Genomic DNA, 27,191 nt, shown 5'->3' on the forward strand with positions numbered 1-27,191 from the left:
GATTACTGTCGCAGACATCTTCGTTGTGGTAGATGATGTTTGTCCTCGTTGGAACATCTTGAAACAGGTGTTTATATTCATGGAGCAGTTCTTTCACCTGTTGTTGTTGTTCTGGCTGGAGGTGTGCCAACTTTGTAGACTCCAGCTTCTCCAGGATTTCTGAGTTTTGAAGCTTGACCGAGCCCAGCTTTGAGTTTAGAGTATTTTCACTCAAGTCAGTTTCAGTATCACTATCTTCATAATGGTTTGAACTGACTGCACTGACAGGCTGAGTTATAGTAGGATTATCCCTATCCAAATATGGCTTAAGCATATTTATGTGACATAGCTGTTTTTGTTTTCGCCTGTCAGGTGTTATTATGATGTAATTTAAATCACTCAATTTCTTATCGATTAGATATGGCCCAAAGTAACGAGCATGGAGTGGTTTGCCAGGAACTGGAAGTAGAACAAGAACTTTTTGACCTGGTTCAAACTTCCGTTTTGAGGTGTTTTATCATATTTGGTTTTCATTGACTGCTGAGATGACTCAAGATTTTCTCTGGCTAATTCACATGCTTTAGAGAGTTTTGTACGAAAATCTGACACATATTGAAAATATTCAGACAATCATCGTCGTCATGACAGGAATTTCTCTTTAACGAGCTTAAGTGGGCCACGGACTGTATGTCCAATACAAGCTCAAATGGGCTAAAACCAAGAGACTCTTGAATTGACTCTCTAACAGCAAAGAGCAGAAAATGAATTCCTTCATCCCACTGCTTCTCTGTGTCAAAACAGTAGGTCCTAATCATGTTTTTCAAAGTTTGATGAAATCGCTCAAGAGCACCCTGACTTTCTGGATGATAGGCGGATGACCTATACTGTTTAATGCCTAGCTGATCCATTACTTGTTGAAAAATTCCAGACATAAAGTTGGAGCCTTGATCGGACTGGACACATTTAGGGAGGCCAAATAAAGTGAAAAATTTGACTAAAGCTCTCACTATAGTCTTTGTCTTTATGTTTCTCAGTGGTATGGCTTCTGGGAACCGGGTTGATGTACACATAATTGTCAACATATACTCATTTCCTGATCTTGTTTTTGGTAGGGGCCCAACACAGTCTATTAGTATCCTACTAAATGGTTCTTGAAATGCAGGAATTGGCTGTAAAGGGGCCTTTGGAATGGTCTGATTTGGCTTTCCTACCATTTGACATGTGTGACAAGTTTTACAGAAATGTGCTACATCCTGCCTGAGATTAGGCCAATAAAAGTGACTGAGAATTTTATGATAAGTTTTCCTTACTCCCAAATGACCAGCCCAGGGGGTTTCATGGGCCAGGCGCAATATTTCAGCACGGTAGGGCTTTGGAACCACTATTTGATGTTTTATAGCCCAATCGTCATCAACCAAAACATCTGGAGGTCTCCATTTACGCAAGAGAATACCAGACTTTGTATAATAGGAAACAGAGCTATCTGAAGTTTTACTTCATCATCTACCCTGTCAAACAAAGACAAAATATCTGGGTCTTTGTGTTGTTCTGCAATGAGATTTGATCTAGAAAATGTCTGACTTTGGTCAGCAGAAGTTTTACTGGAAGTTTCAAATCCACGAGGGATAACGGAATGATCCGTGTCAAACACCTGACTGAGAAAGGTGTCATTTAAGTCAACATCTGTGACATTATTTTTGAGAGTATTTTGATTCTCGGAAGTTTTCTTTGACATGGCTCGAGTAATGGCACATGAAGGAAATAAATCGGGTATCTCTTGTTCAATTGGCTCTGGATCCTGATCTAAACTAGGATTATCAGTCACAAGTGGATTAGTAATGACCTTGTCCCCAGCAAGGTCGTTTCCAAGAAGAAGGTGAATCCCTTCAAAAGGCAAAAAAGGCCTAATACCTAAAGCCACAGGTCCAGAAACAAAGTCCGAAGACAAATAGACATTATGGAGAGGAACAGGAATGTAGTCATTACAATCTACCCCCTTAATAAGAACTTTAGAACCTGAAAATGACTTTTCAGAAAACGGCAGGGTATCTGCCAACAAAAGAGACTGGGAAGCCCCGGTATCTCTTAAAATTTTGACAGGGGTAGCGGAAGAGAAATCACTAGAAAGTGATATAAAACCATTATGAATAAATGGCTCGAAAATACCCATAATGCTATCTTGAGAAGAATTGACCTTGACCTCATTAATTGGGGATAAGAGGGGTTTAACCTCAGAAAATGTGTTGCACACATTATTAGACTCTAATTGAGTTGATGAAGAAATAAAGCCGGTTGGCTTAGATCCACTTTGACCACTTTGACCTTCACGTTTTCTTTTCAATTTGAAACACTCTGACATTAAATGGCCGTCTTTCTTACAATAATTACAAGAAAGTGTACCAAACTGTTTGTCAGAAGGAGATTGAGACTTGGGATCTGATGATGTGGGAGTGTTACTTGAACTCTGTGAACTGTTGTCATTTGATTTTCTACTCTCCTTTGAAAAATTCTTGGATGAAAGGAGGAGTTAAATTTACCTGCATTGTTTCTGTAGGAAAAGGACTGGGATGGTTTGCTGAGAAATGAAGATTTGTGGGTCAATGAATATTCATCGGCCAAACGTGCAGCAACCTCCAATGTATCTGCCTTTTGTTCATTGATAAACGTCTTGATGTCACTCCGGATGCACCTTTTAAATTCCTCAATCAAAACAGTTGTCGTAATTTGTCATAATTCTGACTGACCTTTTCCGAAGAACACCAACGATCAAACAGTTGTTCTTTTGTTCGAGCAAATTCAACATAAGTTTGATCCTTCACCTTCTCACAATCCCTAAATTTCTGACGGTAAGCTTCAGGCACCAACTCATAGCCCTTGAGAATTAATTCCTTCACAGAATCATAATCTGAAGCCTGCTCTACTGACAACTGAATGTAAATTTCTCTGGCTTTACCCACCAAAGCACTCTGCAAAAGCATAGACCAGGACTCCCTAGGCCAGCTCAGACCCTGAGCAATTTCTCAAAATGAAGGAAATATTTATCAACATCCTTTTCTTGGAAAGGGGGAACCAACCTGAAATGCTTAGTGATGTCAACTTGTCTGAAGGGAAGAATTTTCCTGACTGTCCAAGCTCCAAACGTTTCATTTCTAATCTTTCTGCCTATCTTTCTCTCTCTGTCTTTCTTCCATTTCTAATTGCATTTGTATTTTTTCTTTTCTAATGCCTGTCTCTCTTTTTCCATTTGTAATTCTAGTTCTTGATCTCCAAATTTGTCTGCATTCTAATTCTAATTTTCTGAGTTCAGAGGTAGACTCGGGCTCATAATCTTTCAGGGTGGATTCCTCAAATTGGCCTAAATCAACTAGATGTTTGGCAATACGGTACTGTATTTCCCTCTTGCGCATAGATCTTTTGACCCCTACTTTAAGGAAATTGGCCAGTGCAACGAGGTCGTCTTTTCCGAGGGAATCAAATGTGTCCTGATCAAGGTCATCCATTTCCTCTGGTTTAAATTCCGCCATGATTAAATTTCGCTGAGTTCACAGAATACTGTAGTTTTTAAAAAAGGCAGGCAAAATGTTGTCAAACGGCTCAAAATATTCGTATCCCGGACAAGCCCCCAATTTGTTACGTGCAGAGAAAACGAACAAAAGGGTGAACTCAGCAGTTTCCGTTTAAACAAAATTTATTACGAAAACAAAACTAATTGCTAAGTAGGGACAGAGTACAAGCTTTAAAAGTGTACAGACTACTTATCTCAGCTGGGACGGCAAAGCTCCAGTCTCAGAGTTGTAACAGTCAGTTGGATGAATGAACAGTCCTTTGGCTTGCAGGCTTGAAGCTGCACAAAGACCACAGTATAAATCCAGCGTTGACAGTGAAGGTCTTGAAAAGTCTTGAGAATGACTACTGCTGGAGTTTAGTAACACACAAGAGACACGATCCCAAAAGTCTGACTGGAAGCTGTGCACGTCCCTTTTATAAAGGCATATAAGAACAATCTAGAACTTTTATTGACATGCTAATTACTGTTCTAAAATTATCTCTCTTACACAACTAATCAACTTTCCAGAACATTCCAAACATGACTAATTGAATTCAAGGTTGTGAGGTCATTAAGGGCAGTGACCTTGGAATGTTCTAGACTAATTGAACTCAGGTCATGATGAGTGTGGGGAAATGACCTACATAACAATACCCCATTTGTATCGGAGATGGCAGACAAATTCTACCGTATGGGGAACAATTGTGTGGCCACTCTGTCAACACATTTTCAAAATCGCGTACCATTTTTAGTCTGCGTTTGACAACTACAAAACAGGTATCGTTTTAAAGCTCTGACATTGCTCTTCTTTCTTGCAAAATGTTATACGCGTACCTACACAAATAACCTTTATAACAGTATTTCTAATAGAGATGACGAACATCCACAAAATGATTCTCGGTACTTGAGCGAAATCGATAAACTGGGGGTAGAAATGAATCGTCAATATTTCGAATATTTGTTCACTATCGGACTCCTTGTTGGACATGACCTTCTGCAGAACACGTGGATTATGTTGACTGTCGAAATTCGTCGAAATTCACAAGACAGGGGCTTAATAAGCGGCCCAAACTGCCGATCACACTTGGTGGGTAATTTGTGACCCAGCGTGACCTGTACTTTATTAATGATGTAATCTGGTCGATGATTGGCTGAATGCCAGAATACATTATCATAATGAGTCTCCAATTTTGGAGCTGACCCGGACTGGTAAATCTGGACTTCCGCAACAGACTTTTGGGTTGAATATTTGGATCCCCCAGGACAATGACAGAAAACACCTGAATATATTAATGACGTCATGTGACGTCGCTATGACGCGCTGTGACGTCTCGTGTTGTATGGCAAAGTTGGTCACTTTAATGATGGGTTGGCTACCATGAACCACATTCTGGCACGGTCAATTGGAAGTAAAATCAGAGTCGATAACATAACATAGAATCAGCTTCACATAAGTAAAGTAAATGCAATGGACTCTAAATCACGTGTGATTTGTTTCAACTCAAAAGTGTCTTCATTTGAATCGCATGCTGTGGCGCCCATTTCAAAATGGTTCGCCCCAGCCAAGCCCCCCCAAACACAGAATATCCCCGACACGAATGCGTTCAGCTCAAAAAGCAAGACGAATGCAGAGTCATCAAATGAGTTGAGCTTCAAAGGTAATCTAGGGAGCATGATTCAAACGAGTCGCGGCGGAAAGCGAATGCATTACACGAGTCGCATTGAGTTTCGTGAAAGTTGGATAGGTTGGCGACAATATTGGATGGAATTGGGCGATAGTTAAATGAAGTTGGCCACAGTTGGGTCGCACTGAGCGAGAGCCGAATGAAGTCGGCCACAGTTGGGTCGCACTGAGCGAGAGCCGAATGAAGGTGGCCACAGTTGGGTCGCACTGAGCGAGAGTTGAATCGCACTGAGCGAGAGCCGAATGAAGGTGGCCACAGTTGGGTCGCGCTGAGCGAGAGCCGAATGAAGGTGGCCACAGTTGGGTCGCACTGAGCGAGAGTTGAATCGCATTGAGCGAGAGCCGAATGAAGGTGGCCACAGTTGGGTCGCACTGAGCGAGAGTTGAATCGCATTGAGCGAGAGCCAAATGAAGGTGGCCACATTTGGGTCGCACTGAGCGAGAGTTGAATGAAGTTTGGCTCAAAATGTAAGGTATTAATTTTGGCATGGATTACGCGCCATACGACGTATGTTTTTTTTAGTCATCGACATTTGGTATGTTCTCTACTTTTTATGTTTTCGTTCAGCAACAACGCTGGTTTATAAAAATATTTTGAGAGAGTTACAGCTAACTGTTTTATATCGAATGACGGAATGATAAATTATGACTACGGTAAATAACACGTAGAAAAAGTATTGAAAGCTGATGATAGATGTCAGTAACCGAGAGAGAGAGAGAGAGAGAGAGAGAGAGAGAGAGAGAGAGAGAGAGAGAGAGAGAGAGAGAGAGAGAGAGAGTTATTCAAACACTATGCTTTTACTTTTTATAACTCAATATACTTGCACCTTGCTCCGACAAGAAACACCTTTAAACAAGACCATAATATTGGAGAATCAAGTTCCACCAAACGTGGAAAATTGATTCTCAAAATACTTTTGTCAAATTGAATATAGTCAGAACTTTAGGCGAGCAGAATGGAACATGAGAGTCCTTGCCGTGACAGACACAAAGTTCAGTAACTTTGTTGTCATTAGGTTTTTTTTGAAATAGGCCTGCTGCCAAGTACTTCGTACATTATACGTAAAGATTTACCTTATCTGACATTTATCACGCCCTCGCCTGCGACTAAATCATAGCTGTGACGATCATAGAGACGAAGTGATAAACTGCGATCTTGTCCTTATTATCATGTAATTGACTTTGTGGAAATTTACCACCGTTTTCCTGACCATCCTCACGTCTGAAAACTTAAAATATCGAACAATAATAAATCTATCAGAAGCAGAATCGAAGACCTTCACGCTTGATAAATTGCCTTCAACATGTCAAGAACGAAGTTCTGCAAAGCAGAGAAACTTTCGCAATTAACGGAGATAATTCCGTTATTTTTTTCTATATTCAGCCATCAATAGAACACTCTCACCTTTTCGGTTAATCCGTAGATCTTGTTCTAAGCTGATTAATTGTTAGTCATTGGGCTGGGTAGCTTCGTGGTTACACCAGTTCAGCTCTCGAACCCTACGCGACCATAAACAGTTGCCAGGCAACGATCCCGCGCTCTCTACGATCTACAAAACGAGGTGACGCCCATTGAGCGAATACACCGTATCACTGAGCCGACATGCGCTCAGCATAACCTTCAGGCGTGTATTACAGCCCTATTACAGATGCCGTAAACTGGTAAAATTCGTCAATTTTACAAAATCGTCACAAAACCTGTTTCGAAGGCTGATATACTGATTTTACCTATTTTTTGACCTTGATCTAAACATTTTAAGGGAAAACAGAGCTGTTAGTAACTGTCCTCCCACTAGCAAATGGGGAAAATATGCCCTCCCACTGAATTTTGATGCCTGGGGAAAATATGCCCTCCCACTGAATTTTGATGCCCACTGCCCTCCAGTATCTATGGTCTGCCTGCTCCCCATCACCGTTCAAGCATCCCCCTGCCATCTTCCCACCACTGAAACTCGCATTCATTTTATTTAGTTGATTACTTACATTTTTCTCAAGAATTGTTAAAGGAAGCTAATATTGATTTTTTACTGAAACCGATTTTCTTGCAAGCACTGCAAGAAATTTTCTCCCTGCCCAAAGTAAAAACATTCTTCCCCGCCCACTATAAATATTGACTTTTTCACTCCGCTGTCTCATCAGAAATTTTTACTCATCAGATTACAATTTCAATGGAATACAAAAGGCTATCACACCTCCACAATCCTCTTAAAGACTATAACAAAGGCAGTCAATGGATCGCGAACAGTGTCTTTATATTATTACTTTTTGTGTCTCCTCAGAGCTGAAATAATTCTACAGTCTGTAAACCTTTTTTCTTTTTTTAACGCAAAGACTCTTCCAGTGATGAAAATTCGTAACAAATGACATAATGTACCAAACACGTATTTGTACTTGGTATTGGATTCTTTTCCTGGTGAAAGAGTAGTTTTACAGCGTTGACAGAAAATCAGAGTACAACGCGAGATGTGACTTTTGAGGTACGGTCAGAAGATTGTAGATAGGTGTCAGGTAATGAAATTACTATTTCTTGAAACTTTTAGTATTTTAAGCCAAAAAAGGAGAAAGGGTGCCAATATCAAAATCTAAATGTACACAAGCGACACTTTCACTAACATATTCTTCCAAAGAGAATCTGGCAGTGAGCAGTTTAATGAATATGACGCTTATTGTTTGTCTGCATTGTTAAATCAGCGACGGAGAATATCTTTTATAAATTAACATTGACAGGAAATGACAATGCTTTATCTTCAGTCATCTCGTAACTTTCTCATTGGCTGACCTTTGTCACAGCAAAGCCATGCAAGTTGCATAGAATGAAAATAAACGATGCCTGGTGCACTGAAAGATAAATATGAAATATGAAACGATGCACTGAAAGATAAATAGAAATAATTATTAAGGCGATCATCAAAGAAACAACGTCATCTCGAAATCTCGGTTTGCCAGATTGATTCTGTGCAAGCGACGCACCAACCATTGAGTGCTGTATAATCAGTAAAATATAGAAACCAAAAATAGTACTTCAAATTGTAGACTTAAAAGAACCGTAGGCGGCGCTATACATTAGAAATTATTTATTGGGGAAAGGTGATGCGTATGTGATCGTGACAACAGAATAATGTAAATATTTTATTGGTTGTGTTATTATTTAAAAGTTTTGTTACGCTTCTTTAAGAGTAATTAGCATTATGCAAAGAACAAAGAACGTGTTATTAGCGAACTACTGGTATTTCATTAAGCTTGAAAATCAACCCTTTTATTGATTGGTCGTTCGCAAGGAAGAGTTGGTAATGAAATTCATATCACATACCTCGAAGTTGGTGATTCTTACATCCTGTTAATGATGTTTTCACACAGTTACGAATTCGTGGCAATGATGTAGCTGAGAGTCCAGAGTATATAAACATACATACAGAACCTACTTACGTAAGTCTTGAAGACTGTGTGAAGGAACGAAATGACTACTTAAAGGCTGGTGACGCCATTTTGGAATTTCCAAGAAATCGCCTGTTTCTAAGGAGACGCTAGACGAGGGAAAATTCAGTAAGATAGTGAAGGGAGAAGCCTGGTTTATTGGCGGCAAAGATGGAGTAAGTGACGTCATCATCAAAGTTGCCAAAGGTAACCTCTTTTAACTTTAAACTTTTAGAAACCTACTCTGACAAAATGGAAAATGCATGCCATTTATTAGATCCAAAAAGTGGGGGAAATATTGAGAAATATCGTATAATATACCCCTATATATCGATCAAACTTTAGGGTAACAGATGTTAGTACAAAACACAAGGTCATTATCTTTACAGGAGATAACAGTGTCTTCAAACAGGAAATAGAGGTGATGGGGACGTTGTCTCAAGTGAAGAGAGTGATACAAATTCTTGGCTGCTGCACTGAGGAAGGTAGGATATGATAAAGACTATTTTCTCTTCACCGTAATTTCCAAGTCTAATCCTACAGCTTGTTAATAACTCAGTAATCGTGTTTTGATCAATTGGCACAAGTAAATACAGTATATACCTGTAAATACATCAGAACAACAAAGGACAAAATGATTTTTCAGCATAGTGGAATTAACAAAACTACTCCGATTTACTTTTACAATGTTTTCTTTAAATTGCATAGGTTCCGTGTTTAAGACTAAGTCTTGGAAATATCAAATTTGAAAATATCCTGGCTTTTCAAGAATGTCGTGTAAGAAGCTAATTTCTTTGTCAAACAACACCTTTTATTGTTAGATCCTCTGTGCATGATCATAGAGTACGCCCCCAACGGATCGTTACGAAGCCTTCTAGAAAATATGAAAACTTGGGATACTGACGAACGGAAAAACAACGCACTTGATCTTTTGAGGTTCGCTGTAAGTGCAGCAGAATGTATGCAGGTTCTTTTAAAGAGAGAGGTGAGCACTTTCCTTGAGTTTTCAAAGGATGATCTTTGTGTGCCATTTAAATGATGCCTATGCTGACAACATACATACAGACAAAAGTGTTGGGGTCAAGGTCAATAACTTTATCACAATGTTGACTGGCTATGAGCGATTTCAACCACTCTAGGCGTACTGAGATACAAATTCAAAAGACGACGGAGCAAAAAAAGAAAAAAAATATTATTAAATTCAGAAGCTAGTAGGATAGGGAGGGAGGCTGGGGAACGCTCGAAGGTCGAAGCCAGCTGTGAACATTTGTTAGTTTGCCTCGTTCCGGGACCATCCCACTCACAGCCTTGAACCTGGCCATTTAAAATACAATAAAACAAGTATTATTGCTCAAGCAAAATCATGGAAATTGTGAACGTGTTATTGAACTTTGATGATATACATAATTCTCGTTTTCGTTTATTACGATGTCAGCGTTTGTTGTTATGCTTTAATTTTATTAGTTTTGTAGCTCTATTGTAGCTCTATTGTTAAGTGTGATAATCATATAATTATATACAATAAGTATTTCTGTGTATTTTCATTTTTAGATAGTCCATAGAGAGATCATGGGAAAAAATTTTCTTGTTGACAGTCAGTGGAAGTGTAAACTCTCTGGTCTCGGTCGTCAAGTGCTGTTCTTACAGATCAAAGATACAGACAAAAGATGAAGGTAATGTCACTACGCAGTAAACCTAATAATAACCTTAAATAAATGACACCTGACGCACTTTACAATGTGCTGATACTGTTTGTTTGTTTGTTTGTATCTGTTTGTTTGTTTGTTTGTTTGTTTGTTTTGTTTTGTTTGTTGTACATTGACTGACAATCAACCGTAATTTTTATCAGTCGAAACATAACAAAACTAAATGCTCGTCCCACAAACTCAATGAAAATGGTATACTAGTATCCTCTTTATTTTCTCTCATTGGAATTATTCACTCCCTTGCTGTAACTACAAGCCATACAATGTCTTACTTGGAAGGACACTAGCTTTAATAACGATATTGTCTCTCTGATCAGAGTAACTTACCAATCAGATGGATAGCACCGGAAGTACTGTCAGGCAACGCGTATACTGCAGAAAGTGATGTTTGGTCTTTTGGTGTTCTCCTCTGGGAAATATTTTCATTCGGTAGGTTCAATAATTTTATCATATACACATTCGGTCAAGTTTTCCGTGTTCGGGAAAAATGAAAGTGTTTCAAAGATGACTGTTCTAGGAATAGTTTTGAGTTGCCGATATTCAGGATATAAGATTATGTTGGAAGCAAAATGTTAATAACAGTCAAGTAAGAAGTACGATACGTAGTCTGATTAATTGTAGACACCGTGTTTCTCTACACATCTTCTAATTCTGTGATTTTTCTCATTCTGCTGATTTATACTTTGGAGTTTCGGCGAAATGACTACAGAATCTACACGACTAATGAACGCACGTAAATCTATGTTGAAGTCTATTTATCACGTAATTGATATTATACCTCTGCTGTCTGTCAGGTGACATTCCTTTGAAACTCTTGAAGACGATGACGTCAAAGAATTCATTGAAAATGGAAATCGACTGGAAATTCGGTCAGGATGTACAGAACCCGTGTGAGTTGAAACCTAATGACGTCAGGTGCTGAAAGTCTATTTAGGTTCACGTTTTCTTTGAATTGTCTACAGCAAAGTCCCTTTAACAGTCATTGGTGTCCAAGACAATAACTTTTTTTGATAAAATAGTGTAGTAACTCCGCAGTAGCATTTTGCCGTTTGTTTAAAATCACGTTGTCTTTGAAAAGCAACCAAAATTTCTCTTCTTTTATAGCTATCAACTGATGACGTGATGCTGGCGGAGATACCAGCCGAGAGATCAACAGTCACTAACCTCGTCGACATCTTACAAAAGTTTCAGTCCGAGTGCCGGTTTATGCAACAGTGAAGTTTGATTTTAAATTTCCTTGTTTGCGTCAACAGATTTCATGCTTAAAAGGAATGCAGACATTTCTATAAATCGTTGGCCGAGAACATCAATACACACAATACTTTTATACACAAGACTGGGGAATATGAAAATTTATGTCAGCATTTAAATCAGTTTAAGGTGTGTTTCATTTTAAATGAAATATTTGACATTGAACATATACAGAGTTGTAAAATCTCACAGATATATATTTCCTTCCTTTTACTTTCCTTTGGATTACTAAAAACGTGTTTGCAAAAGTACTGATCATGAAAATCTTAAGTGCATATGAATATGTGATTTTATTTCTCTAATTTTTCACCACTATCAGTTAATGTCTGGAAAATTCTGATGCTTGGGCTCATGATTTTATCTGTTGATGATTAAATGGACAACTTGCAGGAAAAGAATTACAGCGGATGGTATTATAATTAAAATTACAATGAAACGTTTTATTTATGCCTGATAATCTCGAAAGGAAAGTTGCAAACAATTTTTATAAAGAACGGACTCATACAAGCTGTGCCCATACGTTGACCAATGATTGGTGATTTTAAATAAAGGTCTTTGCTACGGGGTTATTTTCCTTAATCATAGTCTCTTGAGGTATAGTGTCTACGTTTAGATGTAAAATATTGACAAAATGTCACTTTTGAAAATTGTTTGCGTGAGTGAAAATAAACGTTCACTTATTTTCCTACGTTTCGGTTCCTTCAGAGCACATGCCTGCCATTCAAAATGTTGGCAAGTCAAGATAAGTTGTTTCCAAATTTTGACCAGAGAATTAGGCCTAGGCTTTCTAATAAAATGTCCAAAATAAGAGAAATATTGAAAGATGTAAACGATAGCCTGTATTTCGTTTTACACTCAGAAACCAACTTTGCAATTGCCAGTCACGCACCTTTGTAATAGAACGAATGGGTCATTTAGAAATCCGAGGCAAAATATCAGTATTGTTTCGTTGTCGTCTTTTAGGCTTCGTCTGTACAATCTTTCATATCTAATGCCATTCTCTTATTAATTTACTCGCATTGGTCTCGAACATTATATTAAAGTTGCAATATGATCTGAATTGACCTTCATATTTTGAGGATTTAATGTTATAGAAAAATCCATGACAATTTCATTTGACGATTCGACCATTAACAGGAACACGGTGACGGCTCTAATTTTAGCAATGCTAACTGACGTTGGGGGCGCTGCAGGGTTGAGGTATTAAAGCTGACATAAAACTGACCTCTCTTATATCAGATTACCAGAACGGCTGTTAGTGCGAAACTGAGAAGGTGTACTGCCATCGTTGGCGACTCAAGTGCTAGTTTTGATTATCAATTTCATGTACCAATTGTATATTGACTAGGTAAGAAAGTTCTTCCAATGAGATTAGCAGTTGAAATGTTCATAATGTTATTATAGTTCACACGCCATGAGTACGCGTGTTTTGAAATTACACGTGGCATCACCATTACTCGAACAGGCTGAACCTAATTTCCGATCCCAAATTCCACCGTGTCATTCCGTAAAATTCATGAAAAAAGGCTACCTGCCAAAGTTGCAGTGAAACATTCAATAAGTGATAAATTTGTATGAATTATTGAATAACTTATAGTTGCCGCGTAGAAAGTACCGTGTACAACATATACATAGGCTGGAAATAACATTGCAAGTACGCGCGCACACGGAGCATGTCATGTGGGTGCAAACCTGTCATAGTGGTGCCATTGCGACATACATCCTCTATGGTTACGTCTGTTGTACTAACAAATTATAATTAGTTGTGAAAGTTATGCACAGCGGCATGCATAATTAATTGTGAAATTCAATGCAAGGACTTTTTAAAAACAGGATGTGATTGGCTAATTTTGACCTTTGACCTTTATCATATTTTTATAGCGTAATTTTGCGTATAATCCAAGTGGATTCATACTCAAATGGGATTAGACATAGAAATGCTACAAATGCAATGAAATAGCTTCTTGTACACATGAAAAACAAATATGTCATTTTTGGGTGTAATGGTGCAATTTGTAAACATTGCATGTGGACCCAAAATACAGTGAAAAAATAAAGTCGTGCATAATCAATGTTTGATAGCTGTCATTTTTTCACTTTTCAGGTGTAAGTGACCCAAATTTAACTGACTTTTATTCAGGTATCTCATTAGCATAATAATTGGTTGGCATTGCTACTAATTTGAGTTTACCACTCTCCGCCTCGTGCCCATTGTTCTAACCATGCTTTCTAATTTCCATAACCGAATATTTTATTATTACCACCTGGCTTTCTTTTGTTAAAAAAGTGTCCGATTTACAAGTTCTTTTGTTTCAAAGTGTCCGATTTACTAGTAAATCGGACAGTTCTTTTGTTAAAAACTGTCCGATTTACTAGTAAATCGGACACTTTTAACAAAAAGAACTTGTAAAATGGACACTTTTTAAACAAAAAAAATCACGTGGCGACGAGTAAAAAAACAAATGCGAGACATTAACCAGAAGGAATTTATTTCACCATCAAGTACAGAGTAAAGACACTTTAAAGAATCACCGGACTGAATTAATTTTGCACGACTGTACATCTCAAAATCAATTACAGGTCACCGTGAAATAACGGTATTGATTGCAAATATCACTTCTGTGTTAGGGTTATTGTTATCATGATCATTCGAAGCTGAAATTTAAGACTTCAAAGTCAGTCAGTTGTCAAACACTGAATGTGGAGATTTCAGTCGCCTTTGGTAAAGTTAAATCTAGCTATAGGAAACACACGCGCAGTACCACAGTCATTGTGGATCTAGACATATTGTTTTTTTGTACTTGCAGTTTCTGTTGCGCCTTTCTCTGACGTGGCTGTGTAGCTTGGTCTTCCGATTGTGGCCGTTAGCACTGGCGTGACAGGGGACTTTTCTTTTCCATCTTTGGCTTTGGTAGTTGAAGTGCACCGGATACAGCTTTCATTTGTACTTCATCCGCCATATCGAACTACGTAGAGCGACTCGGCAATTGCATGTATGCTGCTCAAAGTTTTCGACCCAAATGAGCAAAGCGTGACTCTAACGTCGATCTGCAAACACCTTTTCACTTCATTCAACCAACCAATCAAGCAAATTCATACAATTCAAATAAAACCAGGTGCTCAACCACGTCATCGCACTACAATAGCAACACATGTCAACTTTGTTTTATCCAATCATAGGTTGTTTTTTTTATAATTTCGTTCAACAAGGTGTCAAAACCCCGGGGGGGTAACTCCCATAGATGGCTATACGGGGAGGGTCCGCGCGAAAGGGGTCGTTTTTTTGCGCTGTTTGGTATCAGAAAGGGTATACTTTTCACAAGGTTGGTATGAGAAAGGGTCCGGTTTTAAACACAAACTGACATTTGTTAAAAATCATGCTGTCAACACTGGAAACCCATGTATCTACATCCCAGATCTACCATCAATATTTCCGATCTGTCGGTTTGACTGTTGGTACCCCTGGTACGCAAGGCGAGTGAGTCGTATCTGTATACGTATGGTATTGTATGGTATCAGATAGGGCGCCGTAAAATAAATTCTTTGTTTGCCGTCCGCGTGCGGGTAGGTTTTTGGACGAAATATGAAAAACAAACACAGATCGTATGCTCGAAAATACGACGCGTTGTGTCCTTCCTTTGTTGGCAATGACGCAGCAACTTACTCAAATGTCTCAAAAACGCAAATGTCGTACGATAGTTTCGATACAAATCACATTACCTATCGCAAAGGGGTACATCAACCGCTGTACGTACAGTGTACATGTGCACCTCCTGTTGTAGTGGACTGCAGCATACCGTAAGTGAAGATCGATCGACCGTTTCACAAGTTTATTTCTCCCTCAAAGTTTCCAAATCGGCGGAAGTGCGCTGTATTGGCTTGGTCTCCATACAAGACGGATCGAAAACAATTCTTGACTGGTTTAGCTTCGAATAAGGAATGGAACTGAATTTCCATCAGCTTCTGCGCGATCAGCGATTGATCACGAGGGGGCAAGCAGCCCGGTGGTGGGGCAAGCAGTTACCGCCGGTGAAATGTTCATTGTTTAATGCTCCAAATAGTTCGTACGCAGTATAAGTTGCTTTCACTTTGAACACTGTTTTGTGCTAAAAACGATGTGGTCATTTTATAAGTCCGGATTAGAATTCAGTTTTCAAAAATAGCAATGGCCATTCGGCATTGCTGTCTTGACAAACAGAATATTCAGCATTTTAGTATGCAATAGCGCTGATCATTTTCTTTCATTAATGTGCAAAAATTTGTCCGCATTTTCGGCAAGAACGATGAAATCAAAACTGCTAGCGTCATATATGCATACAGAAAATCACACTAATTCATATGAATTTATGGCTCAGACTACAAGTTGCAGCAACGACCGTGCATGCAGTAACACAATTTGTCCGATTTTCAGGCAGCGGTGTTCGAAGTCGCGCGCGCAGCTATATATAGTAACAAACCTGACACCGAGATCAGCGCTATTAGAATTCGGGTAAAAGACTAGTTGATACACAAAATTCAGAATTAAAAACCCTTTAAAGTTACAGCTAATGGAGCATTTAACTCAACAGAAACAGTGCTCAGGACTTGTATTTATTTGACACTTAAAAAGGAGGATTTGTACTCGAGGCTGTTATGATTTGCTCAGCTACCCACTCTTCTTACTGCAAAAATTCTAATTGTATGCACAGTCCCTCTATCCACTATGGATAGAGGGACTGTGTTGTATGGAAGAGACAGTAGTTTCACCTTTTACCAAGATGTTTAGCATTTGTTTTCTGAGTGACATCTATACTTTGTTATACTCAGTAACTTTTGCAGTTTAATATGTGGAATGTTCAGGTTTTGCAAGAACACCTTTTTGTTGTAAGCTTACCCCAACATTTCGAAATAGTGTTTCGTTGGTACTATATAGACTTTACTTCTCGGTAGACAAGCTTGACAGGTGCCGTCCAAGCTACGCTTCTCCAATTGTCTAAGTGCCCTGGACTACTCTTTGGTCGTTGTGTCCTCCTGCCCTGTCTGTTGTATTTTTCTCTCTTGTCTTTCCCGTATTATTTTAGAATGGGATTTAAACTAAGTTTAAAGCTTGCTTTTGATCATGATAAATATAAATTAAAGATAACAATATACGTCCAATCGTAAACATCAATACAGGTCTCGATCTTAAATTTACGTGTTATAATTAATATACAAATGTCACTTAGACACGTTGCAAATTGAACCCATTACGTGAATTCTTAGGTTCCTTCATTAGGTGTTAATTCAAATATATTTTGTTTTCTTCAAAACTTTGTAAACATCCTCGTATACGTAAGTTGCATTTGTCGCAAATATGCTTTTTATTCATATTTGAGATCTTGTTATTTTAATTAATAGTTTTACTGGCACCTATGACCACCCAGACTGAGTGCATAAATCTCCGTCAGAGACAATCTGTAGATCTTCGTAACACAACCAGTTGATTACTATCACACTGTACATGTTGTACATTATGTACTGGTATAGTGTTTATTGCCATTGTTTATTATGGAATTTTTGTTCAGACTCAGAGTCACCTAACTCTAAGTATGCTTGTTGTATTTACACAAGTATAACCTTTGTTTCCACGCATTGTTTTCAGCGTGCTAATGAAGAGCATAAGAAACACTGCATTGTAAATGTAACAGATGATTTTTTCATACTTGTGACCCATAAACCGATGGGAAAGTTAGAGTTTATGCGATTGATCTTTGTTGTGTTTTTTTAGGGCCCAAGCCTACCGGCTGGGCCCCTATTGTTTTCGTAGGAATTCAACTTTCTTCTTCTTCTTCTTTTTCTTCCGCTCTTTTTTTGTCGACCTAGAACTCAAACACCGCTTACCGCAAACTTCTGAAACTTGCAGGGCTAATAGGTACCTATGAGATCTCGTGCACCTGGGTATACAAATTTCGATTGGTCACGTGACCTGGCGGCCATATTGGATTTTCCAAAAATCTAAAAATGGCTTCTCCAGAATACCTAGGGGTCTAGTCGATTTGAAATTTTTTCTATAGCAAGCATGGCCTAAGGTCTTAAAAATTTGCCAATAAAATCGCATGCGGTCACGTGACCTTGGCCGCCATATTGGATTTTTGAAAAATACCAATTTAATCTTTAAAAATCTTCTTCTCCAGAACCAAAACACCGATTCGACTAAAATTTCACATGTAACATCTTAAGTATGATCTCTTTCAAGTTTGCGAAAGGCGTTTAGATCGGTCACGTGGTTTGGCCGCCATATTGGATTTTGCGAAAATCATGATTTAATCTTTAAAAATCTTCTTCTCCAGAACCAACTCACTGATTTGACTTAAATTTGACATGTAACATCTTAAGTGTTGTCTCTTTCAAGTTTGCAAAAGGTGTTTTGATCGGTCACGTGGTTTGGCCGCCATATTGGATTTTGTGAAAATCGTGATTTAATCTTTAAAAATCTTCTTCTCCAGAACCAACACACCGATTCTACTGAAATTTGATAAGTAACATCTTAAGTGTGATCTCTTTCAAGTTTGCGGAAGGCGTTTTGATCGGTCACGTGGTTTGGCCGCCATATTGGATTTTTGCGAAAATCATGATTTAATCTTTAAAAATCTTCTTCTCCAGAACCAACTCACTGATTTGACTTAAATTTGACATGTAACATCTTAAGTGTTGTCTCTTTCAAGTTTGCGAAAGGCGTTTTGATCGGTCACGTGGTTTTGCGGCCATATTGGATTTTCCGTAAAATATTAAATTTCAAGTGCAAAGTACAGTAACTATTAGATGATGTTCAAAATCCTACTTTTGCAAGCTCGAATTTTTGCACATAATATCATTAGTGCAAGATTTTTCAACCATGTTAACCGCTTGGGCCCCGCCAACGCTGCTTGCAGCTTTAATTTCTGATTGTTTTTTTTTTTGCTGGCTGGCTGGTAGGTTTTTTCAAAAATCCAAGGACGGCAAACAAAGAATTTTATTTACACGACTAGCTGTGGAAACGCAGCTATCTGGTTGGCGGGGTAGCGTGAGTTGCTATGCGGGTCAAAGGTCAAACCCGCCACTCACATAGCAGCTGACACGCTACCCCGCCAAGAGATAGCTGCGTTTCCACAACCAGGTATCAGAAAGGGTAGGTTTTTTTGCTCAAAACTGGTATCACAACAGTTTGGGTTTCCATGTTCGTGCGGAGCACCCCCGTACTATTAGCCATGGAGTTACCCCCCATGCCGGAAAATGCCGAGAGAGTTTGACCGGTTAAGAAGGGCTTGACTACGCAGTTTCTGCGCGTAGTGAAGCTTCATTACGTATTCATGGTGACCCCTGGCCAGCTGTCAATAACTTTGGGGGCTTTTGTCTTTTGGCCTGCTTTGCATATGCGTCGTTGGACACGACCTGCCAATCACCCAGGTAGTCAATTAAACTATTAATTGACTGTTTACCAACCCAATTAACACTATCCAGCAGTATCAGTCATATTTTAATCGCGTGGCCCGGGTGGGCACAACGTAGGAACGCGTGTATTTCTGTGTGTACGTTTCACTTGTGGTGTTGTTTGTACCATCGTGTGTCCTTGTTTCACCTACAGCATTACCTTCAAGGTGACAGGCTTACTATTAATGTTCAGTATCATTGCACCGAGTTCTGCCCACGGTGAAAACCACCTGTTTTGCCTACTAATTACTGCCCGTCGCTGCCCGTCCTGAATGTAGCCTATCAGTTTTGATATATACTCCTAAATTGTAAGTTTGATCAAAATCGAGACCACATTCAAGGGCTATGCAGACTGTCCATGTAAGCACACACAGTGACAAGAAGGCGGCAAACATCTACTCACCAAGCACATCGAATCGGCGAAAAGAAGCATAAAAAGCTAGGCTTATCGCCAAAACAAACGCGCCAAGCGCTAACAAAAACCCATACCAAGCGGCCCTTTTCAGGGCCACCAAATACTCCAAAAAGGGAACTACCAAAAAATACGATAAGATGACATAGAACACACAAACACTTAAAAGAAATAACAAAAATCGTACACATAACAAACAACTGAAACACAACATTAAATACAAAATAAACAATCACAGTAACGTAACAGAAAACATGGCCGTGAAATAAATCAGCTATTTCCAAAGAAAAGCCGACAACAACATGAAATTCAACAACAACCTATCATCGCTCAAACTATGAAACTCCGAAAAATAGTACTAGGCAAAAGCCTTAAAATTCATTCGGACACCAACAAAACCAAACAGAATAAAACCACCTCAGGATTTCAACAAATAAAGTCGTATAATGTGACTACGCTACATCGTGAGACACAAACAATCGCAACAACACCAATTCAAAGAAAAGTCAAATTGGACTCCACGAACAACAAAAAAAACAAAAACTTGAAAGCTATCTGAAGCTTCTAAACTCGCACTTCTAGAGATACCCTTTCAAACAAGGAAACAAAACATGTCGCGTGCCAAAAGAATCGCGATAAACCAGCTTGCAAACATTGGACAAATTTTGGGAAAATAACCCTTCGACAAGGGTCGGTTTTTCGTTATTGTCAACACAAACGATTACGTACTCGAATGCGAAAGGCAATTACGTAACACTCAGTATTATACACAACAAGCCAGAACAAACAGTAAACAAAGTAAATGAACTATTAATTAAAATGTACGAGAACAAGCACATCAACCAGGATACTTGTAAGTATCTTGAACCAAAAACATAAAATCCGTACCCCGCAGTGGTACTTATTGCCTAAAAATTCACAAACCTCCGCAAAAATCTAAAAGACACACCAGTCAAACAAAATTTACCGAAGTAAAGAAATATAGAACAAACAAACCGAACCACCAAACGGACTCACAACGTGACCAAAATTAATATACTTGCCTCGCTAATCGGAAAGCAAGACCACTAAAATGCATTAAAATAAATTTTCACAAACACAAACTAAGGAAAGAATCTACACTGCGACTGATGAGAAACCACACTCGGGTTTCGAAACGCAAGCGTCAAAGGGCGACTCTATCAACTTTTGTAACAACATAGGTCCGGCTGCGTCTCGCCATAAGCTTTCCCCACACAAACAAAACATTACCGTACACACTAATCCAAACTTCTCTACAAATATCCAAAGCGAAACAAACATTTCATTAACACAAACAATCGGATAAGAATGTAGAACACATTTTCGAAACGAATCAAACACAAACTCGACACAAAAACATTTAGGATAGTTAGGTGGGGAGCCTGTTTCACATTTTTTACATCTCACTATACTGTCTATGATTCTAAAAATAAAGTCATCTGCCACCTTTTCTGTATACGCGGTTTGGCAAAACTCATCTCTTCAATCGAAAGTCGGGCGATTTCATGATTCTTTGGGGCACTTAAGTGTACGTCGAGCTTAAGGAATGTAGTTACATTCGCGATGTTTATTCGAAAATTATTTATTCCTTCAAGGGCAAATGCACATAATTTATGCTGTTGGAATACTGGCCGCTCATAAACAAGACAATAAACTCAATATATGTGCATTTTACTTATATGTCAAAGTACCACCGACACCCACAAAAACCATATGGTTCAGTCCAGGTATTTGCAACTCTGCCATCCGACTGGTCAACAGGAATCAACCATAGGTGTCTATTGGCACGCGTATACGCCAGTCACCTAGGCGACGGTAATCTGCACCACTTATCACCATCGGGAAGGTACTCCTCCCCATATACCACTGGTGATCCCACCCTCAAAGCACTGCGTCATTCGACCTAGCTGTGGTCCATAGCTGTGGTGTTTTCAGACGGGATTCCTGCCTTTTACGGGCCGGTTTTGACTTTTCCGATTTTTAACCCCGCCACCACAGCTATGGGATATTCCATAGACTAGCGTCCAAATCCGCCGCAAGCACCCTTTGCGCAAGTTTGCTCGACGATATTTCGAAAAATTTTCCATCCAAATTACAACTTGCCAACACTCATCGACAGCTTGGTTATTAGGGACTCACCAGACCAGAAATCCGCTCAAAATTCACTGAAATATCGCCTTTTTTCTAAGTTTGCGCGACATGACTACACGTAGACCGCCATTTTGCGGCAGATCGTCCATGTAGCCGACACAAACACGAAGTGTGTGTTATCAGCTATCAAAAACTATGAAAAATAGTAAAGAATGAGCTACAAAATCACTATCAGTTTTAAGTTGCAGGTAGAATAAGTCTGTGCCTTTGTAAAAAATACTAAAAAAATAGTAGAAAGTGAAGAACCAGCTGAAAGTTAGTTGAGGAGACCTTGACCGCATATCATTTGCATCTCATTGTCGGCTACATGGACTGTGTGCCCATTTTGCTAGCGTAAAACTGTTGGTCGAGGATCCCTGCAGTACGTCACTACAGTGACGTAGGGCCGTGACCTCTCAACTTCTGAACACAAACTAACTTACGGCCAGCATCCGCGCGGCGCGCCACGAATAATTATAGATCCTAGGACTGAACTTTTTTCCCCCAAGTAAAAGTTTGGTTTCAGTTTTGTGAGACTGGGAATGTCCATAAGACGAACGATGGTCATCGATATCACACGATGAATCTCTCAGTTTGTGTTTAGAATTAAGTTGAGAGGTCACGGCCCTACGTCACTGTAGTGACGTACTGCAGGGATCCTCGACCAACAGTTTTACGCTAGCAAAATGGCGGTCTACGTGTAGTCATGTCGCGCAAACTTAGAAAAAAGGCGATATTTCAGTGAATTTTGAGCGGATTTCTGGTCGTGGAGAGTCCCTAATAACCAAGCTGTCGATGAGTGTTGGCAATTTGTAATTTGGACGGAAAATTTTTCGAAATATCGTCGAGCAAACTTGCGCAAAGGGTGCTTGCGGCGGATTTGGACGCTAGTCTATGGAATATCCCATAGCTGTGGTGGCGGGGTTAAAATCGTAAAAGTCAAAACCAGCCCGTAAAAGGCATGAATCCCGTCTGAAAACACCACAGCTATGGACCCACAGCTACATTCGACCAAGCATTGTTATTGTAATTTCCTGCATAAAATTAACAGCGAGGTCAACCGGTCAAACTCTCTCGGCATTTTCTCTCTGCGGGGTCAAAACGCTTCAATGTTTTCCTGCCAAAGTTTCAACGTGCACTGCACTAAAATTACAAATAAAAACTTTCGGCGTGCAAACAAGGCTCTAAAACTCGGCAAATTCGTGGTATAACACGGTAAGCGAACTCGTAGTCGGCGGTTTACGGAATTAACCGCCTCCTACTCGTCCGCTTACCTATAGTAAATTGATTTAATTACCGAATTAATTGCTGTTTTGGTACGTTCTATTTGCGAGAATAAAGCACAGAATTTTAAACGTCATTTTTACTATTTGAATATGTACGCATGCGTATTTGGTGCATGGTAACGGTTTGCGAAATTGCAACATCGTGTCAACATGAGCTAGCCTTCCCACCGGCAAGCGGTCAGGTCTCTGCCCGCGCCCTTGATCTCTGCTGACCGATTCAACCTAGTAAAAATGGGAGAATTAAGCCGAAAATGTCGGCCAAAAAAATCAGTAATTGGTCAGATCGAAAGATGGAACCAGATAAAAAGAGTGACACGCGACTACTGCACCACGTCGAGAAGGCAGTTTCTCGCGACAACACCAACGTCGCCACTGTGTGATGATCAACTTGGCTAGCCAGAGGTGTTTTCGTCGGGCAACACCGACCAAAGGGTCCTCAGGCTCCGATGATGATGATGTTGTTAGGGGCCCAAGCCGACCGGCTGGGACCCTATTGTTATTGCTCAAGTTCTACTACTTCCTCTTCTTCCTCTTTTTCTTCTTCTTCTGCCGATTCTTTGTCGACCTAGATCTCTTAAATGGCTGAACGAAAACTTCTCAAATTTGCAGGGCAAATAGGAGTCAATTAGTACTCGTGCACCTGACCCTTGAAATTTTGATTGGTCACGTGACCTGGCGGCCATATTGGATTTTCCAAAAACCTAAAAACGGCTTCTCCAGAAGACCTAGGGGTCTAGTTGTTTTTATTATTGTTGTTGTTGTTGTTGTTGATAGTATTTTGCAGAAAAGAACAAAGTATGCGCTGCGAAATTCAATACAGCCTAACTATACATGTGCGTTGCAGCCTAACTAAACTATGCGTTGCAAATTCAATACAGCCTAACTATACATGTGCGTTGCAAATTCAATACAGCCTAACTATACATGTGCGTTGTTGCCTAACTATACATGTGCGTTGCAAATTCAATACAGCCTAACTATACATGTGCGTTGTTGCCTAACTATACATGTGCGTTGCAAATTCAATACAGCCTAACTATACATGTGCGTTGTTGCCTAACTATACATGTGCGTTGCAAATTCAATACAGCCTAACTATACATGTGCGTTGTTGCCTAACTATACATGTGCGTTGCAAATTCAATACAGCCTAACATTACCCAAGGGTTGTCACTTCATTGCCACACACTTTTTTTCAATCGCCAAAAATGCACCTAGCAAGCATCGAAATCGGTAAAATTCGACGCAGGGTCAAAGCACATTAGTCCTTCTCAATCATACTCAGACATTTTTACCTCTTGCCGATGAAAATTGACAAATCGGCAGGTTTTTCAATGCATCTAGTCGTCTCTTGATTCCAGATTTAAAAGGCAGCGCGAAAGATCTAGTCACGTGGGCGCATTTCAAATCGAACCAATAGCAGAGCTGGATGGGCCCAGCGTGAAAACCCGGCAGTAACGTAAGTTTCTTATGTCTTTTGAAGACTATGGGTGACACTGTCTGCGTTCGTCTGCGTATGAAATTCTGGTAACTTTAACAGTTCCAGTTCACCCATAGCAAGAGAACGTTCTTTCCAAAGACGTGAGAACTTACGTTACTGCCGGGTTTTCACGCTGGGCCCATCCAGCTCTGCTATTGGTTCGATTTGAAATGCGCCCACGTGACTAGATCTTTCGCGCTGCCTTTTAAATCTGGAATCAAGAGACGACTAGATGCATTGAAAAACCTGCCGATTTGTCGACTTTTCATCGGCAAGAAGTAAAAATGTCTGAGTATGATTGAGAAGGACTAATGTGCTTTGACCCTACGTCGAATTTTACCGATTTCAATGCTTGCTAGGTGCATTTTTGGCGATTGAAAAAAAGTGTGTGGCAATGAAGTGACAACCCTTGGGTAATGTTAGGCTGTATTGAATTTGCAACGCACATGTATAGTTAGGCTGTATTGAATTTGCAACGCACATGTATAGTTAGGCAACAACGCACATGTATAGTTAGGCTGCAACGCACATGTATAGTTAGGGACCGTCTCAGATTGTCGCAGAAGTTCAAAAAGCGAAATTTATTCGTTTAGGGGGGGAGGGGGTTTGACCTCCATTCAATTAGTGAACTTCACTTTCGCACTTTTATTTTGTGATCACAAGTTTTCGTGTGTTTATTTTAAATTAAAGAAAAACTGCACACTCGTGCCAACAAATTTGTAACTGTTTCCATCTCGTTTGTGCCCCAAACACAATTTACCGATAGGAACATTGTATCCTAAACATTTCATTCATCAAATTATACAAAGACAAAAAGTATCATTTTTTCAAAAATGTGCTATTTATAAGCGTCTGCTCTAACCCACTAAATGTCTTTAGTCTCACTTGTTATGCACCTGGTCATAGTCGTTTTAATATGATTGAACATGCCTGGGCCCCCTTCTCAAAGTTTTTCGCTTATTTTACCGCCCCTACCAAGTACAAATTGCGTGTTCACAAAGACAAAGAACAGCACAAGACATGCAAAAAGGGAAAGTAAAATAAAATGAAACTTTTACGCGGTAATATGCCCTGTTAGTACTCAAATCTGATCGTTTACTGTAATTGTAATGTGGCAAGGGGAATACGTCTTTAGTAGCTATAGCAAAATGCAACATTGTACTCTCAGGCAGACATGAACATTTCGCACTTTTGAAGTTTCGTTTAGGGGGAGGGGGGTTTGATCTAAACGAAGAAATTTCGTTTCTTGAACTTCTGCGACAATCTGAGACGGTCCCTTAGGCTGTATTGAATTTTGCAGCGCATAGTATAGTTAGGCTGCAACGCACATGTATAGTTAGGCTGTATTGAATTTTGCAGCGCATACTTTGTTCTTTTCTGCAAATACTATCAACAACAACAACAACAACAACAATAATAAAAACAACAACATCATCATCATCGGAGCCTGAGGACCCTTTGCACCGACCTGCCAACACCGTGCAGACCCCGCACTTTGTAATTTGAACCGGCCGTAGTCCCTCCGCATGGAAATAACTTTAATAGATCTGTTAGCATTCATTGATAATCTATATCCTTCAGGTCAAATATGCATTTTTCGGAAACAAAGAAAAACTGCAGTCTCCATCATTATTAAATGGCATGATCTCATTTTATTGATACGACGCGTCGATCGACGCGCTGACATGGCCATGCAAGACCAGACTGAGGGGCAAGACAGTTGCCGAACTTCTGCAGTGGTGAATGATACTGAAGTGGGCAAAGCTTTCAAATAAATATAGCGTGCAGATACTTGCCTTTTAACATGAGAAATTGAACAACATGCAACGGGGAGAGGATTGCTGAAACGTTGTCAGACAGGCGGTGAATACAACTAGAACGGTGTACGTGGTCTGGACGCTCGATCGATCGAACGTACACACTAGGTGCACGCGGCGCGGCATTGACATACATGTAGGCCTATATGGGTGAGAAAAAGCATCACACGATCTTTTTTAGAGCTGTACTTTATCATATTGATATACTTATATTTCTGAAACATTGTGACGCTACCAAAGTTAGGCAACGCAAAATTTACAATGAATTATCATGATATATGTCAAGTTTTGTCATCGTGTCAACATCGCCCCTCGAATGTGCACTCTATGGAGACGTCATCACTCTAGGTGGTACTTGTTACGTCACAGCAAACACGATTGGAACTAAATTGGGATAATTGGTTTGGCGCAATTTCTCAGAATTTCTGAAATTTGTCTAATATTGCACCTTAGTTGCTTACCATCTTTAAAATTTTATTCAAAATTTACGATGCTGTTGAAATGTTATGAGTAACAATCAGTGCAAGATAGTATCTAATGCAATATTGTTCAAAACATTTGAACAATATACATATTTGAAATATGTGAGCTTGTCTGGAGTTTCTTCATTACTGAAAACTGGTAAAAATCTCACTTTGTCACTTTTCCTCGAAAACAATGAAGCTTTTTCGATTGACTTATAGTTAAGTCAGTCAGGGTAATTTAAAATGCGCCCTGATTCATTTTAATGTTTATGAAGCCTTATATTCACGACAAAGTCAGGGGCATTTCAAAAGTGCCCTGACTCAAAAGTCGTCAATTAGAGAAATTTCAAGCATTTTGTCTCATTTCTTTAGTACATTTACACAAAATGAACTTTTTTCATGAAAACGAATCCGAGGTATGCAATAATCGTTGTGATTTTGTAGTTTTGCTCGATGAGAACAATATTTCAAATTTTACACTATTCTATCATTTTGTAAAATTGCAGCTGTAAAAATTTCGATTTCGTTACATTTTTAGCTCATATTTGGTTTTATATATAAATACCAAAAAG

The 27,191-nt window shown here is 39.4% G+C and overlaps 1 protein-coding gene and 2 long non-coding RNA genes across 3 annotated transcripts in view; 2 read left to right on the top strand and 1 right to left on the bottom strand.

Annotated features, from left to right (window-relative positions):
• Positions 1-27,191, top strand: part of LOC139125243 (uncharacterized) — a 183,376-nt gene that overhangs the window by 42,553 nt on the left and 113,632 nt on the right. The gene's annotated exons all lie outside the window — the stretch shown is intronic.
• LOC139125262 (uncharacterized) overlaps positions 1-27,191 on the bottom strand; it is a 213,079-nt gene that overhangs the window by 42,027 nt on the left and 143,861 nt on the right. The gene's annotated exons all lie outside the window — the stretch shown is intronic.
• LOC139125328 (uncharacterized) lies at positions 8,610-10,278 on the top strand. The gene is made up of 4 exons (XR_011550197.1): positions 8,610-8,831; positions 9,014-9,109; positions 9,446-9,609; positions 10,176-10,278. It is a non-coding gene; the product is annotated as an uncharacterized lncRNA (long non-coding RNA).

Source organism: Ptychodera flava, assembly GCF_041260155.1.
Source record: "Ptychodera flava strain L36383 chromosome 3 unlocalized genomic scaffold, AS_Pfla_20210202 Scaffold_25__1_contigs__length_14229661_pilon, whole genome shotgun sequence".
Lineage (NCBI taxonomy): Eukaryota > Metazoa > Hemichordata > Enteropneusta > Ptychoderidae > Ptychodera > Ptychodera flava.